Source organism: Heterodontus francisci, chromosome 4 (assembly GCF_036365525.1).
Source record: "Heterodontus francisci isolate sHetFra1 chromosome 4, sHetFra1.hap1, whole genome shotgun sequence".
NCBI classification, from domain to species: Eukaryota; Metazoa; Chordata; class Chondrichthyes; order Heterodontiformes; family Heterodontidae; genus Heterodontus; species Heterodontus francisci.
This window is the reverse complement of record NC_090374.1, coordinates 55,122,966-55,137,975: the sequence shown is the minus strand read 5'-3', so window position 1 is coordinate 55,137,975 and position 15,010 is coordinate 55,122,966. Positions and strand designations below refer to the sequence as shown.

The window sequence follows — 15,010 nt, the reverse complement described above, 5'->3', positions numbered from 1 at the left end:
ATCCACCTAGACACACTTGGGATTTCACAGATGTTTGACATTTGCCATTTGTTTTGTGTTATAAAGTTCTACTGTTATTACAGTTCACATCGATATTTGAAAAGTGCTTATTATTTCATGCCTTAATAATGAGATGTTGCCTTCACCCTTCTTCCTTCATTGGACTGCCAGTGTAGGCATAGCCCTCCTTTGGTAAACATCTCAGATGTGCCAGATCGTGTGGTTAAGCTGGGCACTAGGCACAAAAGGCAGTGACAGAATGTCTCACGATGTAGAAATCAACAAGCGTATGGGAAAGGCGTCCACTGCTATGTCCAGACTGGCCAAGAGAGTGTGGGAAAATGGCACACTAACATGGAACACAAAAGTCTGAGTGTATCAAGCCTGTGTCCTCAGTACCTTACTCTACGGCAGTGAGGCCTGGACAACGTATGTCAGCCAAGAGCGACATCTCAATTCATTCCATCTTCGCTGCCTCCGGAGAATCCTCGGCATCAAGTGGCAGGACCGTATCTCCAACGCAGAAGTCCTCGAGGCAGCCAACATCCCCAGCTTATACACCCTACTGAGCCAGCGGCGCTTGAGATGGCTTGGCCATGTGAGCCACATGGAAAATGGCAGGATCCCCAAGGACGCATTGTACAGCGAGCTCGTCACTGGTACGTGGTCGTTTTAGAACATTACAGCGCAGTACAGGCCCTTCGGCCCTCGATGTTGCGCCGACCTGTGAAACCATCTGACCTACACTATTCCATTTTCATCCATATGTCTATCCAATGACCACTTAAATGCCCTTAAAGTTGGCGAATCTACTACTGCTGCAGGCAGGGTGTTCCACGCCCTTACTACTCTCTGAGTAAAGAAACTACCTCTCACATCTGTCCTATATCTATCACCCCTCAACTTGAAGCTATGTCCCCTCGTGTTTGCCATCACCATCCGAGGAAAAAGACGCTCACTATCCACCCTATCTAACCCTCTGATTATCCTATATATCTTATATATCGTCCATGTCTCCGCTTTAAAGACGTCTGCAAACGTGACATGAAGTCCTGTGACATTGACCACAAGTCGTGGGAGTCAGTTGCCAGTGATCGCCAGAGCTGGCGGGCAGCCATAAAGGTGGGGCTAAAGAGTGGCGAGTCGCAGAAACTTAGCAGTTGGCAGGAAAAAAGATAGAAGAGCAAGGAGAGAGCCAACTGTGTAACAGCCCCGACAACCAAATTTATCTGCAGCACCTGTGGAAGAGTCTGTCATTCTAGAATTGGCCTTTATAGCCACTATAGGTGCTGCTTCACAAACAGCTGACCACCTCTAAGTGCTTACCCATTGTCTCTCGAGACAAGGAGGCCAAAGAAGAGAGAAGAAGAAGAGGCACAAAAGGCGAATAGAAAGGAGGTGACAGAATGAATCCATTGAGGTGAATCTTTCTTTGAGAGGCCATCATGGTGGCTGCAAGTGGGTAAGTATGAGACTGTCTCTTGCCTCCCTGGCCCGTTGCTCAATCTGCCTGGCCTCCGGTGCAAGGTGTTCAAGATCCAGTGCTGCCTGCTCATTAGTCTCCTCCACGTCCTCCTCGTCGGTTGAGGAGTGGTGATGAATGTCTTCTTCATGCACGGCCTCCCTCCTCTGCAGTGCTTGATTGTGCAGACCACAGCAGACCACCATATATGTGAGACTCTCGCTGGGGCATTTTACAGGGCTCCACCAGATCAATTGAGGTACCCGAATCTCATCGTCAGCAGCCCAATGGCCTGCTCGATGGTCGCTCGGGTGGAGCTGTGGCAAGTGTTGTATCTCTCCTCCGCTGTAGTGCGAGGTTCCTCACAGGCGTCCATAGCCATATCTTCAATGGGTAGCCCTTGTCCCCAAATATCCGTCCCTGAAGGCAAACGGGAGGCCTGAAAAGCTATGGGACTTGGGACTGTCGAAACATGTAGGCGTCATGGCTGCTTTCCGGAAAGTAGGCACCCACCTGCAGGAAACACTTTCGGTGGTTGTACACCAGTTGAACATTGATGGAATGGAAGCCCTTCCTGCTGATGAATGTGGCTGGCTGATGCATTGGTGCCTTGATGGCCACATGCGTGCAGTCTATCACACCTTGCACCCGGGGAAATCCAGTGATGGCTCCAAATCTGATGGCCCTCTCGGCCTGACTGTCAGGTTCAGTGGTAGTGCAAATAGTCACCGGCCCTCTTGAACAGGGCCTCATTGGTCACCTCCTTGATGCAGCAGTGGGCTGCTGCCTGGAAGACCCTACACATATCCCCGGTCGATCCCTGGAAAGATCCAGATGTGTAAAAGTTTAGTGCTACAGTGATCTTCAGGGCGACTGGCATAGGGTGACCCCTGAATCCCATAAGATGCAACTTGTCCTGCAGTATGGTACATAAGTCGGTGATGGCCTCCCTGGAGAGCCGTAGTCTTCGCTGACAATGTCACTTGGATATTTAGAGGTAGCTGAGCCGAATCCGGTAAACTCTCTGGCAGGTGGGAACTGCTTGACATAGTCGGCTGCTATTGCTCTCGTTGTGGAGCTTCATGGGCAGGCATAGCTGCTTCCTGGCCCTCCCTCCGTCAGAGGCGCTGCAACACGTCACAGGGGTCCAAAAAGGTGTATGAGACTCATGTCAGCTGATCAATCAGCCTCCAGAGGGCTGTCCTTGCAGTGATGAAGTGTCCTTGGCATCTTTGGCTTTGCTGTCCCTTGGCTTACATGCTAATGACCCTCAGTGCCTACCATTGCTGAGAGGTAGCCCAGTACACAGAAGCATGGCTACCTGACCCTCATACCCAATAGTTTGTCCATCCAGTCCTCTCACAGAGATCAAACTCACCCAGTCCTCTCACCCGAGGCCAAGCCCACCCTTGCAGAGTTCACAACACTGCAGGCTGACAATGGCCTCCACTCCCCCCTCTTCCCCTATCCGATGCTCATCGCGGCTGCCTTCCAGTTGTGGTATTGAGACCTCGCCTCGGTGCTGCCACCTTTCAACGGCCAGGGATTTGAAGGTATGTGAGGGCTGTCCGTCGTTGACTTAATTCTGAACCCCCCATTGAATCGTGATTAATTGCACGCTAATGTGTTACAACAATCTGTTTAGCATTTCAAATTGCAGTCCCATTGCGTCAGGGTGACAACGCCGCCTTGCAGCTTTCCCACTGCTGACTAAATCCAGAACTGACGTCACGACATCGGATTTCCAGGCCGGTGCGTCCGACACTATTCTCCATTCCCACTCCAAACGACCTCACAAATTTTTACCCTTTGTAGCTCCTCACATTTTTTTGTCTGTTACCTTGAACCACTGACATAACATAATCGAAGCATATTTGTAAAAAGAAATGAGCAAAATCTGTCAAGGTTTTAGTTTCCTAACAAAAATGTAATATAATTGTTTGTTGCTTTGATAAACTGCAATTGCACAATTTTTAGTGCAAAGAACTGATAAATTTGATTTTGTTTATTCGTTCATGGGGTGTTGGCATCACTGGCTAGGCCAGCATTTATTGCCCATCCCTAATTGCCCTTGAGGAGGTGGTGGTGAGCTGCCTTCTTGAACTGCTGCAGTCCATGGGGTGTAAGTACCCGCCTCTGCTGGTATTTTACCAGAGGCGGGGGAAGTGGTGGCTGGCGCACCCCCCCCCCCCCCACTTAGGCCAATTAATGGCCACTTAAGCACCTCTTCCCACCGCCAGTGGTATTTTACCAATGACGGATGGGCACTTCAGCACCTGGGAGGCCACCCAGTAAAGCCTGGTGGCCTACTTGCAGGATGGCAGAGATGCCCATCCTGATCAGGCACCCTGTGCCCCATGGAGGGCACTCCCCCAGCTTCACTCATCCGGCAAGTGGCAGAGGGATGGGAACCTGAAGGCAGTTTCAGATGGGACAAATTCAGGGCAGGAAACGGGAGGTAGAAAATTAGCGAGTGATTCAGAAAGGAAGAAGAAGCAAAGGTTAAAAAGTGTGCAGCACAGGACGTTGGCAGTGTTAAAACGTATTTATTTAAAAGCAAGAAGCATAGCAAATAAAGCCGATGAACTGAGGTGCACAGATAGACACATGGCAACATGATATCATTGCTATAATGGAAACTTGGCTTAAAGAGGGGCGAAAATGGCAGCTTAATATCCCTGGATATCGAGTTTTCAGGCAGGATAAAGAGGGGGATAAAAAAAGGAGGGGGTATAGCATTATTGGTTAAAGTATCAATTACAGCTGTGAGGAGGGATGATATGCTAAATGAATCATCAAATGAGGCGTATGGGTTGAACTCAGAAATAACAAAGGAATAGCCACACTACTAGGAGTGTACTATAGACCCCAAATAGTGAGAAGGAGATAGAAGAACAAATATGTAGGCGAATTTCTGAGTGCAAAAACAATAAGGCAATAATAGTTGGGGATTTCAACTACCCTAATATCAACTGGGATACAATTAGTGTGAAGAGCACAGAGGGCACAAAATTCTTGAACTGCATTCGAGAACTTTTTTAGCCAGCACATAACAAGCCCAATGACGAGGGGCGCAATTCTAGATTTAATCTTAGGAAATGAAGCTGGGCAAGTGGACGAAGTAGCAGTGGGTGACCATTTTGGAGATAGCGTCCATAATAGTTAGATTTAGCATTATTATGGAAAAGGACAGGGATAAAACAGGAGTATAATTTCTAAATTGGGGGAAGGCAAATTTTACGAAGCTGAGAGGTGATCTGGCAAAAGTGGACTGGATACAGCTACTTGAAGGAAAATCAGTGGCAAACCTTCAAAAGCGAGATTTTACGGGCACAGTATTGGCATGTCCCCACATAGATAAAGGGTGGTACGGTCAAATCTAGAGCCCCTGGTTATCTAGAAGCATACAGGGTAAGACAAAGCAGACAAAGAAAGCTTAGGACAGTCACAAAAACCTTAATACTTGAGAAAGCCTTGAGGAGTATAGAAAGTGCAGGGGTGAAGTAAAAAAAAGAAATTAGGAAAACAAAGAGAAGACATGAAAAATATTGGCCAGATAAAATCAAGGAAAACCCAAAGATGTTTTTTCAGTACATTAAGAGCAAGCGACTAACTAAGGAAAGGCTAGGGCCTATCAGAGATGTACAAGATAACTTAGGCGTGGATGCAGAAGATGTGGGCAGGGTTCTTAATGAATACTTTGTCTCTGTTTTCACAAAGGAGCGGGTTGATGCAGACATTGTAGTTAAAGAGGAGGCATGTGAAATATTAGATATGATAAGCATAATGAGAGCGGAAGTACCAGCGGGTCTGGCATTCTTGAAAGTGAATAAGTCACCAGGGCTGGATGGATTGCAGCCCAGGCTGTTAAAGGAAGCCAGGGAGGAAATAACAGATGCTCTGAGGATTATCTTCAAATCCTCACCAGATAGAGGCGAGGTACCAGAGGATTGGAGGTCTGAAAACGTTGTATCATTGTTTTAAAAGGGTGCAAGGGATAGACCAAATAATTATAGGCCTGATAATTATCAGTCTGACCTCAGTGAGGGGCAAACTAATAAATCAATTCTGAGAGATAGGATAAACTGTCACTTAGAAAGACACGGATTAATCAGGGATAGTCAGCATGGATTTGTTAAGGGAAGGTCGTGTCTTACTAACTTAATTGAATTTTTTGAGGAAATAACAAAGAGGATTGATGAGGGTAGTGTAGTGGATGTTGTCTACATGGATTTTAGTAAGGCATTTGACAAGGTCCCACATGACAGACTGGTAGGAAAAGTAAAAGCCCATGGGATACAGGGGAATGTGGCGCATTGTATCCAAAATTGGCTGTGACAGGAAACAAAGGGTAATCGTCGCCGGATGCTTTTGCGAATGTAAGGCAGTTTCCAGTGGCATTCCACGGGGCTCAGTGTTGGGTCCCTTGCTGTTTGTGGTATATATTAGTGATTTGAACTTAAATGTGGGGGCATGATTGGGAAATTTGCGGATGATACAAAAATTGGCCGTGTAGTTAATAGTGAAGAGGATCGCTGTAGAATCCAGAATGATATCAATGATTTGCTTGAGTGGTTGGAAATGTGGCAAATGGAATTCGATCTGGAGAAGTGTGAAGTAATGCATTTGGGGAGGGCAAATAAAGTGAGGGAATACACAATAAACAGAAGGATATTGAAAGGGGGAGAGGAAGTGAGAGACCCTGGAGCGTATGTCCACAGGTCCCTGAAGGTAGCAGGACAGGTAGATAAAGGGGTGAAGAATGCATATGGAATGCTTTCCTTTATTGGCCAAGGTATAGATTACAAAAGCAGGGATGTAATACTGGAACTGTATAAATCACTGGTTAGACCACAGCTGGAGTACTGTGTACAGTTCTGGTCACCACATTACATAGAAACATAGAAAAATAGGACCAGGAGTAGGCCATTCGGCCCTTCGAGCCTAGTCCACCATTCATTATATTCATGGCTGATCTTCCAACTCAGTAACCTGTTCCTGCTTTCTCCCCGTATCCTTTGATCCCTTTAAATCCAAGAGCTATATCTAACTCCTTCTTCAAAACATACAATGTTTTGGCCTCAACTGCTTTCTGTGGTAGCAAATTCCACAGGCTCGCCACTCTCTGGGTGAAGAAATTTCTCCTCATCTCAGTCCTGAATGGTTTACCCCGTATCCTTAGACTATGACCCCTGGTTCTGGACTCCCCCACCATCAGGAACATCCTTCCTGCACCTACCCTGTCAAGTCCTGTTAGAATTTTATAGGTTTCTATGAGATCCCGCCCAACTCTTCTGAACTTCAGTGAATATAATCCTAACCGACTCAATCTCTCCTCATATGTCAGTCCCACCATCCCAGGAATCAGTCTGGTAAACCTTCGCTCCACTCCCTCAATAGCAAGAACATCCTTCCTCAGATAAGGAGACCAAAACTGCACACAATATTCCACGTGTGGCCTCACCAAGGCCCTATATAATTGCAGCAAGACATCCCTGCTCCTGTATTCGAATCCTCTTGCTATGAAGGCCAACATACCATTTGCCTTTTTTACCGCATGTTGCACCTGCATGCTTGCCTTCAGCGTCTGGTGTACGAGAACACCCAGGTCTCGTTGCATATTCCCTTCTCTCAGTTTATAGCCGTTCAGATAATAATCTGCCTTCCTGTTTTTGCTACCAAAGTGGATAACCTCACATTTATCCACATTATACTGCATCTGCCATGCATTTGCCCACTCGCTTAACTTGTCCAAATCACCACAAGTCCTCTCTGCATCCTCCTCACAACTCATTCTACCACCCAGTTCTGTGTCATCTGCAAATTTGGAGATATTACATTTAGTTCCCTCATCTAAATCATTAATATGCATTGTGCATAGCTGTGGTCCTAGCACCAATCCCTGCGGTACCCCACTAGTCATTGCCTGCCATTCGGAAAAAGACCCGTTTATTCCTACTCTTTGTCTCCTGTCTGCCAACCAATTTTCTATCCATCGTAATACACTACCCTCAATCTCATGCGCTTTAATTTTACACGCTAATCTCTTATGTGGGACTTTGTCGAAAGCCTTCTGAAAGTCCAAATAAACCACATCCACTGGCTCCCCCTCATCAACTCTACCAGTTATATCCTCGAAGAATTCTAGAAGATTTGTCAAGCATGATTTCCCTTTCGTAAATCCATGCTGACTCTGTCCAATTCTACCATTGTTCTCCAAGTGCTCTGCTATAAAATCTTTTATAATGGACTCTAGAATTTCCCCCACTACCAACGTCAAGCTAACTGGTCTATAATTCCCTGCTTTCTCTCTACCTCCCTTTTTAAATAGTGGGGTTACATTAGCTGCCCTGCAATCTGTAGGAACCGTTCCAGAGTCTATAGGATCTTGGAAGATGACCACCAATGCATCCACTATTTTTCGGGCCACTTCCTTAAGTACTCTGGGATGTAGATTATCAGGCCCTGAGGATTTATCGGCTTTCAATCCCATCAAATTCCCCAACACCATTTCTCTACTAATACTGATTTCCTTCAGTTCCTCTCTCTCACTAAACCCTGTGTTCCCCAACATTTCTGGTATGATATTTGTGTCCTCCTTTGTGAAGGCAGAAACAAAGTATGCATTTAGCTGGTCAACCATTTCTTTGTTCCCCATAATAAATTCCCCTGTTTCTGACTGTAAGGGACCTACATTTGTCTTCACCAATCTTTTTCTCTTCACAGACCTATAGAAATTTTTACAGTCAGTTTTTATGTTCCCCGCAATCTTCCTCTCGTACTCTATTTTCCCCTTCTTAATCAATCCCTTGGTCCTCCTTTGCTGAATTCTAAACTGCTCCCAATCCTCAGGTTTGTTTTTCTTTTGGCGAAATTGTATGCCACTTCCTTGGATCTAATGCTATCGCTAATTTCCCTTGTAACCTAAAGGTTTGGCTACCTTTCCCGTTTTACTTTTGCGCCAGACAGGAATAAACAATTGTTGCAGTTCATCCATGCGCTCTTTGAATGTTTGCCATTACCTATCCACCGTCATCCCTATAAGTAATGTATCCCAATCCATCATAGCCACAATTACTCTGGAGAGAGTGCAGAGGAGATTTACAAGATTGGTGCTAAGGCTTGAAAATTGCAGCTCAAGGGAAAGATTGGATACGCTACGGTTGTTTTCCTTAGAACAGAGGAGGCTGAGGGGTGATTTAATTGAGGTGTACAAAATTATGAGTGGCCTAGATAGAAGAGACAGGAAGGACCTGTTTCCTGTAGTGGAGAGGTCAATTACCAGGGGGCACAGATTTAAGGTGATTGGTAGAAGGATTAGAGGGGACGTGAGGAATAACTTTGTCACCCAGAAGGTGGTGGGTGTCTGGATTTCACTGCCAGGATCAGTGGTGGAGGCAGAAACCCTCAACTCATTTAAAAGGTACCTGGACCTGCACCTGAAGTGCTGTAACCTGCAGCTATGGACCAGGTGCTGAAAAGTGGGATTAGATTGGGCGGCTAGTTTTTTCGGCTGGCACAGACATGATGGGCTGAATGGCCTTTTTCTGTATCGTAACTTTTTTCCGGTTCTATGGCTCTGTGGAATGTGTGGTCTACAGCGCTATCAAGCAGCACTTCCTCAGCAACAATCTGTTCACCGATGTTCAATTTGAGTTCCACCATGGTCACTCGTATTACAGCCTTCGTCCAAACATAGACAAAAGAGCTGAATTCCATAGGTGAGGTCAGAATGACTGCCCTTGACATCAAGGCAGCATTTGACTGAGTATGGCATCAAGGAGCCCTGGCAAAATTGAAGTCGATGGGAATCAGGAGGAAAACTCTGCACTGGTTTGAGTCATACTTAGCACAAAGGAAGATGGTGGTCGTTGTTGGAGGTCCCAGGGCACTGCTGCAGGAGTTCCTCAGGGTAGTGTCCTAGGCCCATTCATCTTCAGCTTTTTCATCAACAACCTTCCCTCCATCATGAGGTCAGAAGTGGGGATGTTTGCTTATGATTGCTCAGTTTTCAGTACCATTCGTGACTCCTCAGATACTAAAGCAGTCCATGACCATATGCAACAAGACATGGGCAACATTCAGGCTTGAGTTGATAAATGGAAAGTGACATTCATGCCACACAAGTGTCAGGCAACGACCATCTCCATCAAGAGACAATCTAACCATCTCCTCTTGACATTCAATGGAGTTACCATTGCTGAATCCCCCAACATCAACATTCAGAAACGTAACTTGACCAGCAATATAAATACTATGGCTACAAGAACAGGTCAGGAGAGTAGTGAAATACTTTCTGCTTGCCTGGATGAGTGAAGCTCCAATAACATTCAAGACAAAGCTTGATAGCACTATCGACATCATCCAAGACAAAGCAGCCTGCCTGATTGTCACCCCATCCACCACCTTAAACATTCACTCCCTCCACCACCGCGCAAAGCGGCAGCAGTGTGTACCATCTACGAGATGCACTGTAGCAACTCACTAAGGCTCCTTCGACAGCACATTCTAAGCCCGCAGCCTCTACCACCTAGAAGGACAAGAGCAGCAGACACATGGAAACGCCACCACCTGCAGGTTTCCCTCCAAGTCACACCCCATCCTGATGTGGAGCTATATCACCATTCCTTCACTGCTGCTGGGTGAAATCCTGGAACTCCCTTCCTAACAGCATTGTGGGTGTACCTACACCACATGGACTGCAGCAATTCAAGAAGGCGGCTCACCATCATCTTCTCAAGGGAAATTAGGAATGGGCAATAAATGCTGCCCTTGCCAGCAACATTCACATCCAAAGAATGAATTTTTAAAAATGTTGTGTATTTTATCCTTTGTGACCTCTAAACTTGACTAGTCCAACGCATTCCTGGCCAGCCTCACACACTCTACCCTCCGTAAACTTGAGGTCATCCAAAACACTGCTGCCCATGTCTTTACTCACACCAAGTTCCAACAGTGTACTTGCTGACCTACGTTGGCTCCCAGTTAAGCAATCCCTGAATGTTAAAATTCCCATCCTTATTTTCAAACGCCTCCATGGATTTGACCCTCCCAATCTCTGTAATCTCCTCCAGCCCACAACCCTCTGAGATATCTGCGTTCATCAAATTCTAGCCTCTTGAGCATTTCCAATTTTAATTACTGCACCATTGGTGTCCATGCCTTCAGCTGCCTAAGCCTGGAATTCGTCCCTAAACCGCTCCGCCTCTCTAGCTCTCTTTCCTCCTTTAAGATGATCCTTAAAACTTACCTCTTTGACCAAGCTTTTGGCCAGCTGTCCAAATATCGCCTAATGAGGCTCAGTGTCAAATCTTGATTTATAGGGCTCCTGTGAAGTGCCTTTGTACATTTTCTTATGGGGGGTCACATGGGGGGTCACATTACAGTTTTGTCTTATATGCGGGGGCCAATGAATCAATTTTGGAAAGATAAAGGCATTAAAAGTTATCTTACCATTAATTAAAACAACAACAAAGGTGCATTTTTGTGAAGAAGCTTTAAATGAGAAGACTAATTTATTCACTGACTTTCTCTTCACTATGTTGGACATTTTATGAGTGAGATACCTGGCATTTTTTTGCTTACACAAGTAATCAATGTTTGCCTGCACACTTGTAGGGATGCACAGTATTCTGGATAGATGCCATTCTGTCAGGAGTGATCTTGATCACTCTCTCTCCCTCTCTGTCCCCCTTTCTCTCCGTATCTCTCTCTGCCCCCTCTCTCTGCCCCCCATTCTGCCCCCTCTCTCTCTCTGCCCCCCACTCTCTCTCTGCCCCCATTCACTCTGCCCCTCTCTCTCTCTGCCCCCTCTCTCTCTGCCCTCTCTGCCCCCCCATCTCTCTCTCTCTCTCTGTTCCCCCCCCCCCCCCACCGACCCCTTTCTCTCTCGCTGACAGCTGCAGAGAGCGGCAACGCTCAGCAGATGGTTGATCAGTTTATTTAAATCTCAAATCAGTTTCACAGCTGACAGATCCTAACATCGGGAACAGTAGTTTCTGAACTTCGGACAGATTCGGGGTTTTCTTGCCGGCTTTTAAAAAAATCATGAATCTGTCCGAAGTTCAAAAACTGCTGTTCCCAATGTCAGGATTGAAACCTTTGGCGGGTCGGATCGTGACCCACGGTCCATACGTTAGACAACACTGTGCTATATAAATAAAAGTTGTTGTTGTTTGTTTTTATCCCACAAAAACATTCTTTACTTCATCAGTGTGACGTTTCCATTTCCTACACTGGTGTTGCTCTGATCTTTTTAAATAAGATTGCCCATCCTTGCTGAATTGTGTGCATAATCAATGCCTACAGTGAACTTTAAAACAAATGTAAAATAAGCAGACAAAAGAATTTCATACAAACATGTTAATACATTCATTACTAATACAGTGTAAATTTAACCCATTCCACTCAACAGAGCAACAAAACTTTCTACCAGTCTGAGCTGGCTTTGAACTCAACTTCCAAGGGTGAAAGGGCAATATGCTATCCCACTAGTTTTTTTTTTGCAGTACATAATTTTGCCATTATTTTATTTGCGCTATTCAGTGTGTTTAGAGCATAAGGATTTCATTATAGCTGATATATGGAAATACTAACCTTTCTTTCCCTGTCATACAAACATTGTTGTCATAAGTTACCAGAGCAGAACTTCTGAAGTAAAATAAAAAACTTGTATTGATATAGCACCTGATCAGGTCTCAGAGAATCATTCAAAGAGCTTCACTGCAATGATGCACATTGTGCAGTTAGAACTGTTTAAAAAAATAAGCTTATGTAAGTGTGCTTATTCACTTAGAAAACGTTGTGCAGGATCTCTTGTGGAAATTTATGGACTAACACCTCAAAACATTGGAATTGTTGACAGTGGGTATTTCAATGGAAATCTGTGAACAGTTTTGAAATGGATTGTTGACAGTGGGTATTTCAATGGAAATCTGTGAACAGTTTTGAAATGGATTGTTGAAATAGAGAAGTGAAAATGAGTAGACATCTCTGCTGATTTGAACATGATACTCTTCACTGGCAAAAGGGCAGGACTGTGTTTTTGTTGTAGCAGTTTTTTTTTCATTTCTCTCTGGGAATTTACCTTTATATGCTGATAGAGGGATTAACACTTCCCGTTTTTAATACTTTTAGTTTCAGTTTGTCCTTCTGCATTTGAAGCATGACTATCCCACAGAATAATTATTTTTGTTGGTGAATCTTGGAGACTATCCTATTCTTCTAACCATTGGGTGTGTGTGAATTACTTTAAAACCGCTCATAGTTTTTCTTCTGCTAAACATTGTCCATTGCAATTAGTTTGGTACCTGAAGGACACAGGTCTATTTTGCACAACAAAATCATGTTTGACTTCACAGCCTGTTACCTGACAGAAGTCACCAGTTTATTTTCCTATCATTTTTGAACTTTGATTGGAAAATGACTCCAAAATTCCTAAACTAATAAAGATAAAAAGTAGCCTTTTGAAAATAAAATTAAAACTGTTCAAATGTGTGCTTTTTCTCTTTGAGCTTAAACATTGATATTATTTAGTGTTTTTACTCAGCGTGATGTGTTCACACAGTACAGTGTGCAGATTTCAATCTGATTTCATGATTGCTATGCATCACATAATATCAGTATTGTGTGTCTCTCTGTAATGTTGTATGCCATTGACACTTCTGTCGCACTATGTTAAAGGTAAGAGAATCTGATAATCCCAAATCTTTTAACAATATTTATCAAGGTTCAATATGAGTCTATTAAAAGTTTAACAGAGCAAATACTTACAAATAAATTTTACTAAATATTATTCCGCTAATTATTTGAACTTACAAATTAAGTAATATCAGTAAAATCTGAACACTTGGGCGAATATAGTTCTACATTTTGAGTCGTACACAAATTATTCAGCTGGCCAAATATAAGCATTAGCATTATCTCATTTCTAAACATGTGCAAAATACAGTTTTGAAGAACTAACTTAAAGCGCTGAGACTGAATGCAAAGGGAAGCTCTGCTGAAAGATTGATCATTTGTAGATTTTGATCTCAAACTTTTTCAGAACAATGATAAACATGCACAGTTGGTAGAAGAGCAGAATATCTATTACTGGTCACCCAACACTTGCATTCATAACAACTTCCTATTTTTTTCTTTCTAAAAATATAATAATCTTACAACCATAGAATTACAAGTGAAGGTCCTCTAAACCAGTGAACAGATTTGTAACACTATATGAATCCTATGAGATTTGAGAAATTTGTAATTATTTGCATTCGTTCAAGTATTACATTGTCTTAGACTAAAAATCATAAGGAGATTACCTTTCAGTGAATTTAGTTGTCAAGAGCTCAAATCCACATTTCTCAGTGCAACTGACCGGCGAGTTTCTTTATTGTCTACAGAGCACACGACTGTCTACCTACTCCTCACAGCCTCCTCACATCAATTTGATTAAAAGAAGGAACTAATCATGGTGGTGTTTGAAGCTACCCACGAAGGAGAACAGGAACAGAATTACTTCGTTCTCTTTTTTTTTACAGATGAGTACCTTCGGAAAAAAAAAGGAAGGAAGGGAGGGGAGAGGAAGCCAACAGCCCTTTGACTTCCTGCAAAAAAATAAGGAAACTCCAGATAGTCATCTTTCTCTGAGAAAAAAAAAGATTCATATGGAAACAACAAAAAAGGAAATTAGATAGAAGTTTGAGCCTTCATTCCCAGCCTAGATTGGGGCACTGCTTGCTTAGAGGGGTGTGTTATTTCTATAGAAAAATAAGTATTCAAGCACAATCTACCAGAAACCAGTGAACAGAAAACATTTTGTATTGGCTTTCATATTCATTTTATTAGCAGTGCACATTCACTGCAAACTCAGTTTTATATCAACAGCATAAATTTCTCATTCCAGATAAATAATATAATTTTAGTTCAATAATATATACTGGGAATGTTGCTGCACATACAGCATGAATATACCTATGGAAAAATAACATGACTGATATTTATGCTGCATATATTGTGTGTATCTGATTGTCAGAGATCAATGATTTATGATTGCATTAGGCAGCTCTTATAGCCCTGAGTCTCAATGGCTGATTTTATTAGGTACTTTATTAATTAGGTATGAACTGTTGAAATAAGTATTATACCCACAACTCAGAATGCATGTAACTCAGACAAGTAGTGGATTAATGGCTTATTGAAAACTAAATCACGTTGACTTATCAACGCAACTGTCTTACTTGTGTAACACTTGTGAGGTTTGCTGTCTTAAGTCTCTTGACAGATTATTTCTAAACTCCACTTAGCATTCCGCATAATTAATAATCATAGTTCAGCAGATTTACAGATTTATTTACATTTATATTCATTAGCTGTGTGCCCCATTAAATCACAATTGAGTGAAATTCTGCACTTTAGAAGATTGGGCCATCAACTCACTTATTTACAGACAGTACAAAAAGTTTGCAAACAAGTGTAAAAGCTCATGTTTTCGTTAGCATTCCATACTGGCAACTCTTCAAGTATGGTGAAAGTTTCGAACCAATCACAGCAGAGTGCAAA

The 15,010-nt window shown here is 43.4% G+C and overlaps 1 protein-coding gene across 1 annotated transcript in view; it reads right to left on the bottom strand.

Moving 5' to 3' along the window:
• The window catches only part of znf366 (zinc finger protein 366), a 64,807-nt gene extending 50,837 nt beyond the window's left edge, over positions 1-13,970 (bottom strand). Inside the window, exon 1 of the mRNA XM_068029561.1 lies at positions 13,771-13,970. The gene's annotated coding sequence lies outside the window, so the exon portion shown is untranslated. The remainder of the gene's footprint in view (positions 1-13,770) is intronic.
• Positions 13,971-15,010: the final 1,040 nt, after the last annotated feature.